Here is a 15,111-nt window from a genome sequence, read left to right as displayed (position 1 = left end):
CAGAGGAAACCTCTTGAGCAGTAGAGTGACCTGGCTGGCAGGTGTTTGGAGAGGGGAGAGGTGGGGAACTAGGAACAGGTGATGAGGGCTTGCCCCAGGGCAGCAGCTGCAGAGGGGAGAGAAGGGGGAGGCTGTGGAATGAACAAGATATGGCGCCTGGTTGGATGGGGGGGGCGGAGGAAAATCGGGGTTCGAGCACAGCTCCGAGGTTGTGCATCTGAATGACCGGCAGGACGGCATGGCACGGCCAGAAAGAGGGGAGTTTGGTCTGGGGCAGGGGTGGGGAACCTGCAGGCTGGAGGCCACACGTGGCCCTTTGACTGAGTCCAAACTCCACAGAACACATCCCCTTAATAAAAAGGTTTGTTCTGTAAAACTTGGACTTGGTCAAAAGGGCGCACCCGAGGACCTAGAAAGCCATGTACAGCCTCGAGGCCCTGAAAGCAACAGTGTTTAATGAAAGGTCATTGAAGAAGACCAAACACAGTAACAAAACACTGCCTCCAGACGCATAGCATTAGTGAGCAGAATGACCACCTCCCCATCATCATCCCATCTAACATTTCTACAGCACATAAAGGTTGGCAAAATCCGTTCCGTGTTCCTCACTCGATTCTCATAACAACCCTATGAAGCAGGTGCTTTAATCAGCCCCATTTCACAGATGAGGAAACGGGTAGGAGGAAGGCAAAAGTGGCCCAGGGTCACACAGTTATGGAGTGTCTGAGCAGGGTTCAGACTCCAAGTCCAGAATTCTATCCACCCAGGTGCAGTCAAGTGTGGTGGGAACATTCACCGATACTTGTCATGGGCCCAGCCCAATTCAGGATCGCCCCGGGCTTCAAGTTTGGAACCGGATTGACATCAACCTGGAGATCAAACAAAAGGAGATTTAGCTAGCCACACAGAGCAGGGAAGGGATACATAGCAAGGACACGGTAGGTACCATTTCACATACCTCTCATCGCTTACCAAGGTCTCTTCTGAGAGAAGGTCAATGCCAAGAAATCAGCTCATTAGTCAGTTTGGGGGAGTGAAGTAATGAAGTCAAATGAATTCAGGTAGGAAATGCGTTGGGATTGGCTGAAAGACTCAGACGCAGCTTCAGAGCCTGCCAGTTCGGAATCAGGATCCAGAGGTCAAGCTGGTTTGGTGGCCGGCCAGGGAGTTGCCCTTTGGGGAGCACTGAGATCTCTCTCCTCCCTTCCCCCCGTCAGCCAGAGGATGATCTCTGAGCTCTGAAAGGTCACCAGATCTGGACTTCCCATCAGCATCCATCGGGACGTAGCTGCTGATGGTGGGCTCTGGAAAAGGGCCTGAGAGACCCTCTAAGCCCACTGAAGACAGGAACCTCAGAACCTTCAGAGCCCGTTGGACAGCCACACCATGAGGTGAGAATGGATCTTCAGCACCTGGAGCTGTGAGATCATCCTTTGTCGCACATGTGACTCACCGCCACTGTACTCTGAGTGTGAGCCCAATCTTCTTGGGCACCTGTATGTACTCGTGGAGGTGCATGCCCCAGATCAGCAGGGGAACCGTTTTTGTGCCAACTCTCTCTGCTACAACTGTGCAGCAAATACTCAGTCAACAAGCTAATTAAATATATCTCCTCATTGGTGGGAAGCACGCTGCTGGTGGTTCATGAGCAATTATAGTAGAAACCCCAGTGACCCTCCCATTAATCCCTAAAAGACCTGAAGGTGTCAGCTCTTCTGTAGGGCTTTGGTCCACTGATGTACGTTTGAGTTGGACAAGTAACCCCCGCAGAGGACATGAGGCAAGAGGGTTGAGGTGATCTGTCATGAGCTTCCTCTTCTCCCCTCCATATCTTATAACACTGTGGATTTTTACCCACTCTTTCCTCCTTCAGCCTAGTCTCTGAAAAGGAAGTGACCCTTTGGCTTGCCAAGATCAGCTTTCTTCTTTGTGTCCTGGATCACGTTATTGCCCATCTCTCCTAGCACTTTGCCCTTTTTTTTTCTCTTATCTTCAACCTCTCTTCATCAATACACATCTTCCTGGCTTCCTAGAAATGTGCTCAGGTTTTTCTCACAACGTGACGTCCAAAGTGAAAAATGAGCTAACAACAAAAAGACCATAAAGAGTCACTAAGGGGACAGGGAAACTCAAGACAAAAATACAAAAGAAGACCATGACTTGATAAATCTCTGCAAACAAAGACTCAAAGGAAAATACAGACTGGACATAAGCCCAAAAGGAATTCCTAGACCAGTTAAAGCAAGAGCTAAACAAAGAGATGTAAAAAACAGAAGAAAAAAAAAAGATTTAAAAAACCAATTAAGAGTAAAAAAAGAAAAATGGAAAAGAAATGAGAGCTATCCAGGAAAGTTATGAAAAGAGAACAGCTTGGGAAAAGAGATACAAAACGTTTCTGAAGAAAATAACTACTTGAAAATGAGAGTTAGCCAAATGGAAGTTAATGACTCCGTGAGACATCAAGACATAATTAAATGAAGCCGAAAGACTGGAAAAAATAGAAGAAAACATGAAATGATAGAAAAAACAACTGACCTGGAAAATAGACTGAGGAGAGATAATTAAATGATGTGCAGATTTTTGTCCAGTCTGTAATAAAAACCATCGAGGCAGAGCTCTGAGCCAATGGCACTTTATTAAAGGGTCCATGGTCCCCTTTGATGAAGTGGACTTCAGATCTTCCTCATGATCTGAGATATCCCCTTCCTCGAGGGCCTTAGTTTTCTAGTGCTTAATACCCAGACAATACAGGTGAAGCAGAACAAAAATACAGAATCTGACTGGTGGATAGACCTTGCCCTTGACCCTCTATGAGGGTCTATACAAAATACAGAATCCCATTGGTTGACAAACAGGCTAGTGAGCAGACCTTAACAGACCTATCTTGACCTTCCAGGAGGTCTTACCAGAGTCAATGAACAGGGGCATGGAGTTGGGCTGATGAGCAGATATCAAGACATCTATATAGGTTGATGGGCTAGAAGGAGGACAGGGTGCAGTCCGGAAACAAGGCTCACTCATTGGCCAACTGCTCATGGTTATCACCCCATGTCGGGCAATAGAGGGATGAGAAGGGATGGAGGGGCAACAAAAATAGCTGGGGGGGAGAGGGCTTTCCACGTCATTGAGTCACCTCCACCACACTAGCCTTGATCACCATAACAAGGAAAAACAAGGGTGGATGTCCTTTAGTTAGCTTCCTATGATTAAGCAAGTGAATTTACAGTGGGCAGTTCACAACTCTGTGGCCTACTATCAGAACTGATAATGACCACCCCTATGGAATTATATGAAACTGATTAATACTGATTAGAATAAAATAAGAGTCCAATAAAATACGGGTTCAATTAACCATCTATCACAATAATCATTGGTCTACCTGAAAGCCACAAATAAACAAACAAACAAAAAGAGCCTGGACATCATATTTCAAGAAATTTTAAAGGAAAACCACCCAGATATTTTAGAACCAGAAGGGAAAGTAGAAATTAAAAGAATTTATCGCCTCTTAAAAGAAACTCCAAAATGAAAACTCCCAGGAATATTATAGGCAAAATCCAGAACTCTAAGGTCAAGGAGAAAATACTGAAAACAGCTAGAAAGAAAGAATTCAAGTACCATGGGGCCACAGTCAGGTTCACACAAGATTTGGTAGCTACTACAATAAAGGAACAGAGGGATTGGAATGTGATATTCCAGAAGGCAAAGGATCTAGAATTATAGCCTAGACTAACTTACCCAGCAAAATTGAATATAATCTTTCCTAGGAGAAAAATGGAGGTTTAATGAAATAGAAAATTTTCAAGAATTCCTGATGAAAGGACAAGAGCTGGACAGAAATCTGATGTTCAAACATATGACTCAAGAAAAGCACAGAAAGGTAAATATAAGTAAGAAATCATAAAAGACTAAAAAATTCTTTGCATTATTATATGGGGAGATGATGCATGTAACACCTCAGAACTTTATCTTCACTAGGGGTCTTCCAGGGAGTCTAATTAGAGAACCTGGGTATGATTCTATTATATTTGGATGATCTCAAAAGAAGAATGGAAGGGTGGGGAATAGGAATGCACTGGGAAAGGAAGGGAGAAGATGAATGAAGAAAATTATCTCACATAAACAGGACAAACAAGGAAGAGTTTATACTATGGAGGGGATAATAGAGTGGGGTGGGCAACATTTGAACCTCGTTCTCATCTGAACTGGTTCAAAGAGGGAAGAATACACAAACACACACAAATGAGTACAGAAATTCATTTTCCCTAACAGGAAAGTAGGAGGGAAATGGTATTAAAAGAAAGAGGAGGGTGGAGAATAAGAGAGAGGGTAGATTAAGGGAGGCACTGATCAGAAGCAAAATAGACTCTGAAAGAGGGATGAGGTTGAAAAAAAAAGAGAAAGATAAGAATAAGGAATAGGATGGAGGCAAATTAACTGTGAAAGTGAATGAGATAAACTCACTCATAAAACAGAAAAGGATAGCAGGATGGATTAGAAACTAAAATCCAACAAGAAAATGTTTACAATAAGAATATCTGAAACAGAAAGATACACATAGAGTTAAAATAAGGGGCTGGAGTAGAATCTGTTATGCTTCAGCTTAAGTGAAAAAGGCAGGGGTGGCAATCATGATCTGAGACAAAGCAAAAGCAAAAATAAACCAAATTAAAAGAGATAAACAGGAAAACTACACTTCACTAAAAGGTACCATAGAAAATGAATTAATATCAATACTGAATATATATGCACCAGATGGAATAGCACCTAAATTCTTAAAGGAAAATCAAATGAATTACAGGGGGAAATAGACAGTAAAACTATAATGGTGGGGTGCCTCAATTTATCCCTTTCAGGTCAAAATAAATCTAATCACAAAATAAACAAGAAAGAAAGGAGATGAATAGAATTTTAGAAAAGTTAAATGTGATAGACCTCCAGAGAAGATTGAATGGGAATAGAAAGAAGTATGCCTATTTCTTAACTATGTCTGGCACTTTTACAAGAATTGACCATTTGGGGCATAAAAATCTCAAAACAAATGTAGAAAAACAGAAATATTGGATATATCTTTGTCCTACCATAACATAATAAAAATTACATTCAATAAAAGATTTTTGAAGCATATATTAAAAGTTAATTAGAAACTAAATAACTTAATCCTAAAGAATGGATTGATCAAAGAATAAATCATAAAAACAACCAATAATGTCATTAAAGACAATGACAATAATGAGACAATCTACCAAAATCTGTAGGATACAGTCAAAGCAGTGCTTAGGGGACAATGCATGTCCCTACTTACATCAATAAAACAGAGAAAAAGTAAATCAATGAATTGAGCATATAGCAAAAAAATATAAAAAAACAACCAATTAAAAAACCCTAATTAAACATCAACATAGAAATCCCGAAAACCCAAAGAAGGGATTAACAAAATTTAAAGTAAAAAACCATTGAACTAACAAATAAAACTAGGACCTAGTTTAAAAACAAACAATAGAATAGATAAGCCATTGGCTAATTTTATTATTAAAAAGAAGAAAATCCAATTACCAGTATCAAAAATGAAAAAGGTGAATTTACAACCAATGAAGATGAAATAAAAGCAATTACTAGGAGCTATTTTGCCCAACTATATGCCATTAAAACTGACAATTAATGAAATGGGTATTAAGATCTTATTTGTGTCAAAAAAGGAATTTGATAGGATTTCTTCTTTACCTATGTTTTCAATTAGTTTATGTAACATTGGAATTTATTATTCTTTACATGTATGGGAGAATTCACTTGTAAATCCATCTTGTCTTGCGGATTTTTTTTCTTATGACTTTTATTTACAGCTTGTTCAATTTCTTTTTTCCAAGATAAGAATTTTAAGGATTCTATTTTCTATTCTGTTAACCTGGGGGATTTATAACTTTTGTAAATATTCATCCATTTCATTCAGAACAAAGAGCAAGGACTATCTTTGATAGGGATAAGCGAGACACCTTCCCAATAAGATAAGGGGTGAAGCAAGGATGTTCATTTTCACCATTACTATTCGATATTGTACTGGAAATTCAGCTATAGCAATACTACAAGCATAAGAAATTGAAAGAATAAGACTAGGAAATGAGGAAACAAAACTATCACTCTTTGCAGATGATATGACGGCACAGTTGGAGAATCCTAGAGAATCAACTAAAAAACTAGTTGAAACAATTAGCAACTTCAGCAAACTTGTTGCTGAGCTGTGTCTGATCTTCATGACCCTATCTGGGGTCTCCTTGGCAAAGATATTGGAGTGGCCATTCCTTCTCCAGCTCATCTTATAGGTGAGAAAACTGAGGCAAACAAGGTTAAGTGACTTACTCAAGGTCACGCAGCTAGTAAGTGTCTAAGGCCGGATTTGAACTCATGAAGATGAGTCTTCCTGATTCCAGGCCAAGTACACTATTCACTGCACCACCTAGCTGCCTTTCACCAAAGTTATAGGATGTAAAATAAATCCACACAAATCATTAACATTTATGTATATTTAAAAAAAAAAACCTCAGCTGGAAGAGCTAGAAAAAGAAATTCCCTTTAAAATAACTAAAGACAGTGTAAAATACTTGGGAGTATGTCAAGACACAAACAGGAACTATATGAGCACAATCACAAAATGTTATTCATGCAAAGATAAATCTAAATAATTATAGAAATATTGATTACACAACATGGATAGGCCAAGTCAATATTTTTAAAATGACAAAACTACTTAAATTAATTTTCTCATCAATGTCACACCAATCAAACTATCAAAGAATTATTTCATAGAACTAGAAAAAAATCACAACAAAATCTGGAGAAACAAGATGTCAAGAATATCAATGGAATCAATGGGAAAGAAAAAAAAAAACCAGGAAAGAAAGTGGCCTAGCAATGCTAGATCTCACACTATCCTACAGAGGAGTAATCATGAAAATAATATGGTCCTAGGGAAGAAATAGATGGTGGATCAGTGGATTGGATTAGATTAGGTCCACAATATACAGAAGCACAGTAACATAGTGCTTGATGAACCCAAAGATCCAAGTTACTGGGGAAAGAGCTCACTATTTGACAAAAACTATTGGGAAAACTGGAAAGTAGTCTGCAGAAACTAGGCAGAGGCCAACATCTCACACAATCTATGAAAATAAGCTCAAAATGAGTCCGTGATTTGGACATAAACAATGATATCATAAGCAAATTAGTGGTGCATAGGAGAAATTACCTGTCAAATCTATGGATAGAGGAAGAGTTCATGACCAAAGAAGAGATAGCGAGGTTCACAGGCCACAAAGTGGATAATTCTGATTTTATAAAATTAAAAAGTTCTTGCACAAACAAAACCAATGCAGCTAAAATTAGAAGAAAAACAGGAAATGGTCAAAAGATATGAATAGGGGAAGAAATCTATCCTATCAATAAACATGTGAAAAAAAATGTTCTAAATCACCAAAAATTAGAAAAATGCAAATTAAAATAACTCTGAGGTACTACCTTACACCCATTAGATTGGCAAAAATGGCAGAAAAGGAAAATGACAAATGCTGGAGGGGATGTGGGAAAATAGGTATGCTAATGTACTGTTTATGAATGAAAAGCAATTTGCAGTGATGTCCAAAGGGCCATAAAACTGTGCATACCCTTTGACTCAGCGATATCACTACTAGATCTATACCCCAAAAGAGAGCAAAGAAAGAGAGAAAGGGCTCATATGTACAAAAATATTTATAGCAGCTTTTGTTTCATGGGAACAAAGAATCAGAAACTGAGGGAATGCCCAATCAATTGAGGAATAGTTGAACAAGTTATGATGTATGAATGTGATGGAACCCTACTGTGCTATATGAAATGATGAAGGGGGTGGTTTCAGAAAAACCTGGAAAAACTGTTACGAACCAATGCAAAGCAAAGGGAGCAGAACCAGGAGGACAATTTTATCCAGTAACAGCAATATTGTAGAGATAATCAACTATGAAAGAGTAATCAACCACAATTCCAAAGGAGTAATGAGGAAACACCCTATCCACACTCAGAGGGCAACATGTACATTGAAGTGTATTACCTTTTTTTATTTCTTGGTTTTTCTTGCTTTTTTTTTTTGGATATGGCTAATGTACACATTTGCTTTGCATGACTATACATATTTAAAACCAGTTTTGTTTCCTTCTCAATGAATGAGGAAGGGGAGGGTATAGAGAGAGAATTTGGAACTGAAAATAAAATAAAATTGATTTAAAAGAAATAACTCACTAAATGTTTCTACTGAACTGCATACACCTACGATCTCTCTTCCAACCCCACCACTCAATGGAAACAGCTCTCCAAGGTTGCCAACAGTAACTGGTCGCCTTTTCTCTTCTTCTTGACTTCTCTGTGGATCTTTGGCACCATTCTGGAGACTCTCTCCTCTCTAGGTTTTCATGACACTGATTTCTCTTGGTTCTTCTCCCGACTGACTGACCATTCCTTCTCAGTCTCCACTTGCTGACCCCTAAACATGTATCTCAGACCCAAGTCCCAAAGCCCACTGGTATGGGACTGTCTCCTTACTGGGGAAAACCAGTGCCTGTGTCTGCATCGGAACTGGAGGTGTTGGCGAGAGTGGGAGAAGAGTTCTCTTTCATAGCTTTGGGCACTTCTGGTGGCCAGCTTCAAGAGGGAAGATGGGTGAGGCCGGGCCCACATCAGGGTGCTGACGGAAAAGGCTCTGGGAGGACATGAGAGAAGCCGGCAGTCTCTATCAGGTCCCTATCCCCAGTTTGCTACTCTAGAGACCCTTGGGGGTGACCCTGGAGCTGTCCGTCTTGGTAAAGCCGAGTTATCCGGCTCTTGCTGGGAGAGCCCCTTCCCTCTATACTGTCTGGTAGGTGTTCTAGGATGGAGCCCTTCTCCGATTTCTGGGGTACTGGCGTTTTTGCTCTGCTGTGGCTCAGTGCATCATTGTGGAACCCACATTTGGTGGGAACGGAGTGGGTATAAAGCTTGGGGTCCTCCTGCTAACCCCCATTAATGAAACAGGGACCAGAAGTTAGCTTGGACCTAAGAATCACATCCTCTAGACTAGCGCTACTGAAGGGAGCAGACGGATGGACTGGTGGCTCAGTGCCCGCTCTCTCTGAGGGGAGGAGAGCAGCCAAGCTTGTGGCCCCAGCCTCCTGCTCCCCTCCGGGCAGGAATGAGTCTCCCTTGGAGAAGGCTGGGGGAGAAGAGGTTGGAGGCGTCTGTCCTGCCCCTTTGAGCCGCCCCAAGACATTCCCGTGCTTCATGCGGGGAACACCCCACGCAAGATGAAGGTTCCCAGAGCCTCCGCTCCTTCCTCTACAGCTGGCAGGGTCTTTGGAAGCTTTCTTGTCCAATGTCCTTATTTTACAGGGAAGGAAACTGAGGCCCAAAGAGGGAAAGCGACTTGCCCAAGGTCACACAGGCACGAAGTTTCAGAGGTAGGATCTGAATCTGTGTCCCCCGACTCCAAAAGCAGTCTTCTTTCCCGTAGACCACACTGCCCTTCCTTCTCTCTCCATACTCGCTCCCTCAGGAGATTCATCAGTTCTGACGGGCTAAAATAATGATGATAATAACTAGCATTTCTACAACGTTTCAGGTTCGCAAAGTTTAAGGATTGCAGACTATCCCAGCTGATCCTTACAACAACCACGGGAGGGGGGGGGAGTAAGTGCTATTATTGTCCCCACTTTACAGATGAGGAGACTGAGGCAGGGACTGCATTTGTTTGTCGCCTTTCTTTGTATCCCTAACGCTTAGCGCAGCATCTGGCACACAGGAGGTGCTTAATAAGTGTCTGACTTTTTTGAGGGCGCCATTCCTCCCGTCATCCCGGCTCCTCACCCCTGCCTCTTCCCTCTCAGCCCCGACTTCCAATTGGTTCCCCAGCCTTATCCCTTGGACTCACCCCCTTCTCCTCGCTCACGGAGTCCGTCGCTTCTTGCCCAGCCCCCTGACAGAACCTCGTGTCTCTCCCCTTCTTCAGGCCCTGCCCCACACAGCTGCCCAAAGGGCTTCCAAAGCCCAGGCGTGCCCCAACAGCAGCCGGGGAGGACGACGAGGTAGAGAGGCTCCCCGAGGAACCCAACCAGACTTTCCAAACTTGGTCACTACGTATTTGACACTCAGGCTTCAAGCAAAGCCGGGACTAGATGAGGATGCTGAAAGGTACCTCCGAGAACACAGGTAAGGAGCCTGAGGATAAGAACAGGAAGAAGGGAAGGGCTGGGCCCAAAGTGCCCGTAAGCTGGGCACCTCTTCATGGTACACACGCCCTTCAAGAAGAGGTTCGGTCCGTCTCCAAAAGTCTCACGATGGAAAATGCTATCCACGTCCAGGGAAAGAGCTATGGGGTTTGAATGCGGATTGAAGGACAGTTTTCTCTCTTTTTTTTCTTCTGTTGTGTTTTGTTTCCTCTTTCTGGTGGTTCCTCCGATTGGTTCTCATTCTTCTTTACAACATGAGTAATGTGAAAATATGTTTGATAGGAATGTATACGTAGAGCCTATATCAGATTGCACGCTGTCTTGGGGAGAGGGAGAAAAATTTAAAACTCAAAAGCTTATGGAAGTGATGGTTGAAAACTAACAATAAATTAATTTTAAAAAAGAAAAGAAAAGGCTCAGTCTGGAGAGTTTGAAGGCAGATCGAAGTACACTATTATGAAAGTGATTGGTGAAAACTAAGAATAGATGAATAAGATGAGAAAAGAAAAGGAAAGGTTCAGCAAGGAGTTGGCTATGGCAGGCAACGAATGCCGTCACCAAAAGTGAAACCGATGAGACCTGACCAAGCAGGAAGACACGAGTCTTTGCTGAGTCAGCAGCCCGTGCAGTCAGAGCAGGCGGCTGTCAAGCTGGAGCAAAGGTCACAGTTAGTGTGAAGTGTGGAGGAGGCATTGTCACGAGAAGTAAATAAGGCATGCCAGGGAATTGAAACCACCGGACCTTGACCTATTCGGACAAGTTACTGACGATGGAAGACGGGATAGGAGGGCAAAGGGACAGGGCAGCGGCCAGGGCTCCTCCTCCTCTGGGTAGTGGGCACCTCCCTGAGCCACCGTTCCCCTGCTTGGATACCGCGCCCCAGATCCCACCCCGCAGCTGTTCCGCTGCCTGGAGAGTCGTCTTCTCCCATGGGAACCTAAGCTCCCTGAGGGCAGGGCCAAGGCCTGGCCCACAGTCAACACTCGCCTCTTCATTTCCCCAGTGAGAGCCTGCCTCTTCCTTGGAGGCCTCTGACAAACCGTGGGAACGCGAGCTCACGGGGCGGTCATGGCTGGCTGCGTCTGACTGTCAGTGAGCCCTTCCTTATTTTAGCTGAAATCTGTGTCCTTGGAATGTTCCTTGTCGGGTTCAGCCCTGGGAGTGGCGCAGGACATGTCCGATCTCCCTTCTCTGGGATGGCCCTGAATTCTGGCCTCCCAGGGAGGGGTGGGGGTCTACCAGTTTCCTGAATGCCTGACTGGGGTTGGTACCAAAGCATCATAGGCTAAGAGGGGGTGGGGGGGGCAGGGGGGCAACCCCCTCCTTTGGCCTTGTATGAATCACAGAGCAGGCAGCTCCCTGAGGCAGGTTCGGTGCCCAGCAAGTCCTGGCAGAGACCTCCAAGTCACATCTGCATTCCCAGCCATTCTGTACAACCCACCTGGGCTAATGGATTCTAGGCCTCAGCACGAGAGGGGGACCACTTGCAGAAGCCTCCCCTCGCCAGCCTTGCTCCCAAAAGCCCGAGGCTGGCCAGCCATGTGGCTCTCCTGCTCTCGAGGCGTCCGGGGCTCACACCCTCAACAATCAGTCATTCAGTCTTTGCATGGAGAGAGGGAGGCCACTGCCTCCGCAGACTGCCAGGATCGCTCCCTGCCGTCCACCCCGAGGGGGCCCTTAGGGAGCTCTGCCCCTCCGGCTTCTGGCTCTGTCCTCCCGAGGTCAAGCACGGCTCTGTGAGTGCTCCAGCACAAACACCTTGTCATCCTTCAGTAATAACAATAACAGGTACCACGCTTAGCATGTGCCCGGCTCTGTGCCAAGTGCTTTATGAGGACGGTCACCCTGGGAGGCAGGTGCTGTGAGTATCCCTGTTTGGCTGAATAATTAATAAGATGACAAAGGGCAAGGTCTGAGGCGAGTGTCACATGTCGGAGCTTGTCCAGGATAATTTTTCTTTTATTGGTTATGAGTTTTTGAGTTAAAGGATATTTCCTTATCAGCTGATTTTTTTATTGTTGAAAATGTTGGGTTTTTTCCAAAAATGCGTTTTTCCTGGTTCACAATTCTGGACTTTTTTTTCATTTCTTCATGGAAATTGTTTCTTACAAGCCTGGGTTTTGATTTTTTTTTTCCCCTTTTCCCTGCCTGTGGATTGACCATTTTTTTCAGTAGGATTCTAAATGGCTGGAGCTTGTGAATACCATTGTTTACTAGTAACTTTACGCACCAGCCCTCACTCGCCTCCTGAGCTCCCGTGCTAAATCTGCAGCTCCCTCCACAACATCTCTCCCTGGTGTCCAGTGGGCATCTACGGCTCAACGTGACTGAGCTGGAGCTCAGCGTCCTCACCTGCTGAAGTCGTCCCTCTCCCTCTCTTCCTTTTCCTTCTAGTCACTCAATCAGCCTTGATTTTCCCCCCTCACTCACCTCCCACATCAATCAGGGTTCTCATCCCATCCCCATGACACCTCCCATGTCCATCCCACCACAGCTAATCTAGTTTGGGCCCCACGGCCTCTCTAAATGGAGTCCCGACTTCCAGGACTTCCAGCCTCTCTCCTCTTGCCGGCTCACTCTCCATGGCCCTGTCAAGGCTATTCCAAAGACCACATCCCTCTCTTGCTCTGCTAGTGGTCAATGGCTGCCGCCATCTTTACGTTAGAATACGAGCGCCTCTGCTGGGTATTGAAAGTCCTTCCCAGTCTAGCTCCGGCCTCTCTCTCCCAGCTTGATTGCACATTATCCCTCCTCACGTCCACCATCTTCTGCTCACCCTGGCCTGCCCAACCTTCGTCCTCTCGCCTTCCAGGTCCTCCCCACCGGCTCTTGGAGCCCACCCCTCCCTTTAAGGGCCCCCTAGAACACCTCCTTCCAAAGGCCTTCCTGATTCCCCGAGCTGCACTATGGACACCCTGCATGTACTCACTGGTGAGCATGTCACATCCTCCAAGGATAGACTCGCTGTTGCATTTGTATGTCCTGTCCCTCATAGCAGATGACTAATAAATGCCCATTGCCTGTAGTAGCAGAGGTTGCTGGCAAAGATTTAGGACCAAACTTCTGCTTAATTACATGGGCCATGGAGACCATCACCTCAGCCTGCCTTTCACATGCAAGTTGTAGGTGTTCGCTGTTCCATCATCATTTGCATATCTGTTCCACTTATTTGATTGTTGCCTGGATACTTCAACGGTCCTTATTTGCACTATTGATTTGAGGAATGCACTTTAGAGGCTCCCTTGACCAAAATGGAAACCGAAACTTTAGCAAAGTGTCAGGAAGCAAGACCCACAGAAACAGGAAGAGGTCTTTTTATCTAGGTAGAGTAGAAGCTGAATGTGGAAATCTTTTAAAAAGATTTGGAAGGAAAAAAAATTTTTAATTAAAAACAAAGATTTGGGAGAGATTTGGGGAGGCCTACAGTGAGCCCTAACAAGTTCAGAGAAAGAGAGAGACACCCCCCTGTCTGGATGGGAGGGGGGGGGATGAATTGCCAGACACAGTTGATTATGCAAAAACTCTTGATGTAGGGATGCCATGTCTGGCATGTAGTAAACTCCTGATATATGTTTGTTGATTGACAGATGGGGATGGTAACTGGAGACTGATCACTTTACATCTGTCTCTGAAGAGAAGAACAGCAACCAATTTAAAAATTGCAGATTCTGATGGGAAGGGACGGTTTGCCACTGGACAAACTGAAAGGCTTGAGTGGTCTGGAGGTGGTGTGTGACAGGGCACTGGCACCCCTTTTTTTCTCTCTCTCTGGGACTCATGTAACCCAATCTTCCCCATTCACTGCTCTCCCAGCTTGATTGCACATTATGCCTCCTCACGTCCACCATCTTCTGCTCACCCTGGCCTGCCCAACCTTCCTTCTCTCACCTTTCGGGTCTGGAACGCTTTGATGTGAGGTAAGACATACTCCTACTACTCAGCACTATATATAGTTGCTGAGCCCCCACCGGTATGTTTCCTATTTGCACAACATCAGTCAACTTCATGGAATGGAAAAGCATTTGCGAAGTACTAACTATGTGCAAATGCTGGAGATTCAAATAGAAAACCAAAACAGTCCTTACTTCCAAGGAGCTCACATTTCATATTTGAAAGGCAGCTGGGTGACACAAGGAATAAAGTGCTTAGACCTGGAGTCAGGAAGACCTGAATTCAAATCTAACTTCAGACACTTGCTAGCTGTACGAACCTGGGCAAGTCACTTATCTTCTGCCTGCCCCCAGTTTCCTCAACAGTAGAACAAAGATAATAATGGCATCTGCCTCCCAAGGTTGTTGTGAGGATCAAATGAGATAATGATCGGAAAGCATTTAGCACAGTGCCTGGCACACAGTAGGTACTATTTACATGTTAGTTATTACTATTATTCAGTTTACAGCAGATGGAAATGCCAGGGAGCAGTTAGTTTCTAGCAGGGCAGATAGGACCTATCCAAAAGAATAGTGGGAGGGAGGGGCAGCTAGGTGGCTCAGTGTATAGAGCACTCAGGAGGACCTGAGTTCAAATCCACCCTCAGACACATAACGTTTACTAGCTGCAAGACTCTGGGCAAGTCACTTAACCCCATTGCCTAGCCAAAAAGCAAAAACAAACAAACAAACAAAAACAAAAGAAGAGTGGGCCCAAGAGTCAGAGTGGAGTGGGGCCCTAGGAAATCTGCAGCAGAAATAATGTCATCATTGACTCTTTTCTTCTTTTCTTTTTTTTTTTCCCATCATTGACTCTTAAAAATAAGATGTTTACTTAAAAATAGACAAAAGCAGAGATAATCATAGCCTTCAGGGCAGGAATGACTGACCACAAAACTCAGTAGAAGATAAAGACTTGGATAATCATAACACTTATACAATAGAAGGCAATGATC

At 44.0% G+C, this 15,111-nt stretch overlaps 1 long non-coding RNA gene across 1 annotated transcript; it reads right to left on the bottom strand.

Moving 5' to 3' along the window:
- Window positions 1-686: 686 nt before the first annotated feature.
- On the bottom strand, window positions 687-13,457 carry LOC114041600. Its single transcript, XR_003568934.1, has 3 exons — window positions 13,156-13,457; window positions 959-2,083; window positions 687-869 (listed from the first exon to the last, which is right to left on the bottom strand). It is a non-coding gene; the product is annotated as an uncharacterized LOC114041600 (long non-coding RNA).
- Window positions 13,458-15,111: the final 1,654 nt, after the last annotated feature.

This window comes from Vombatus ursinus, unplaced genomic scaffold (assembly GCF_900497805.2).
Source record: "Vombatus ursinus unplaced genomic scaffold, bare-nosed wombat genome assembly UNPS02014175.1, whole genome shotgun sequence".
Classification (NCBI taxonomy): domain Eukaryota; kingdom Metazoa; phylum Chordata; class Mammalia; order Diprotodontia; family Vombatidae; genus Vombatus; species Vombatus ursinus.
The sequence above is the reverse complement of the archived record's forward strand: the minus strand, read 5'-3'. Positions and strand labels throughout refer to the sequence as shown.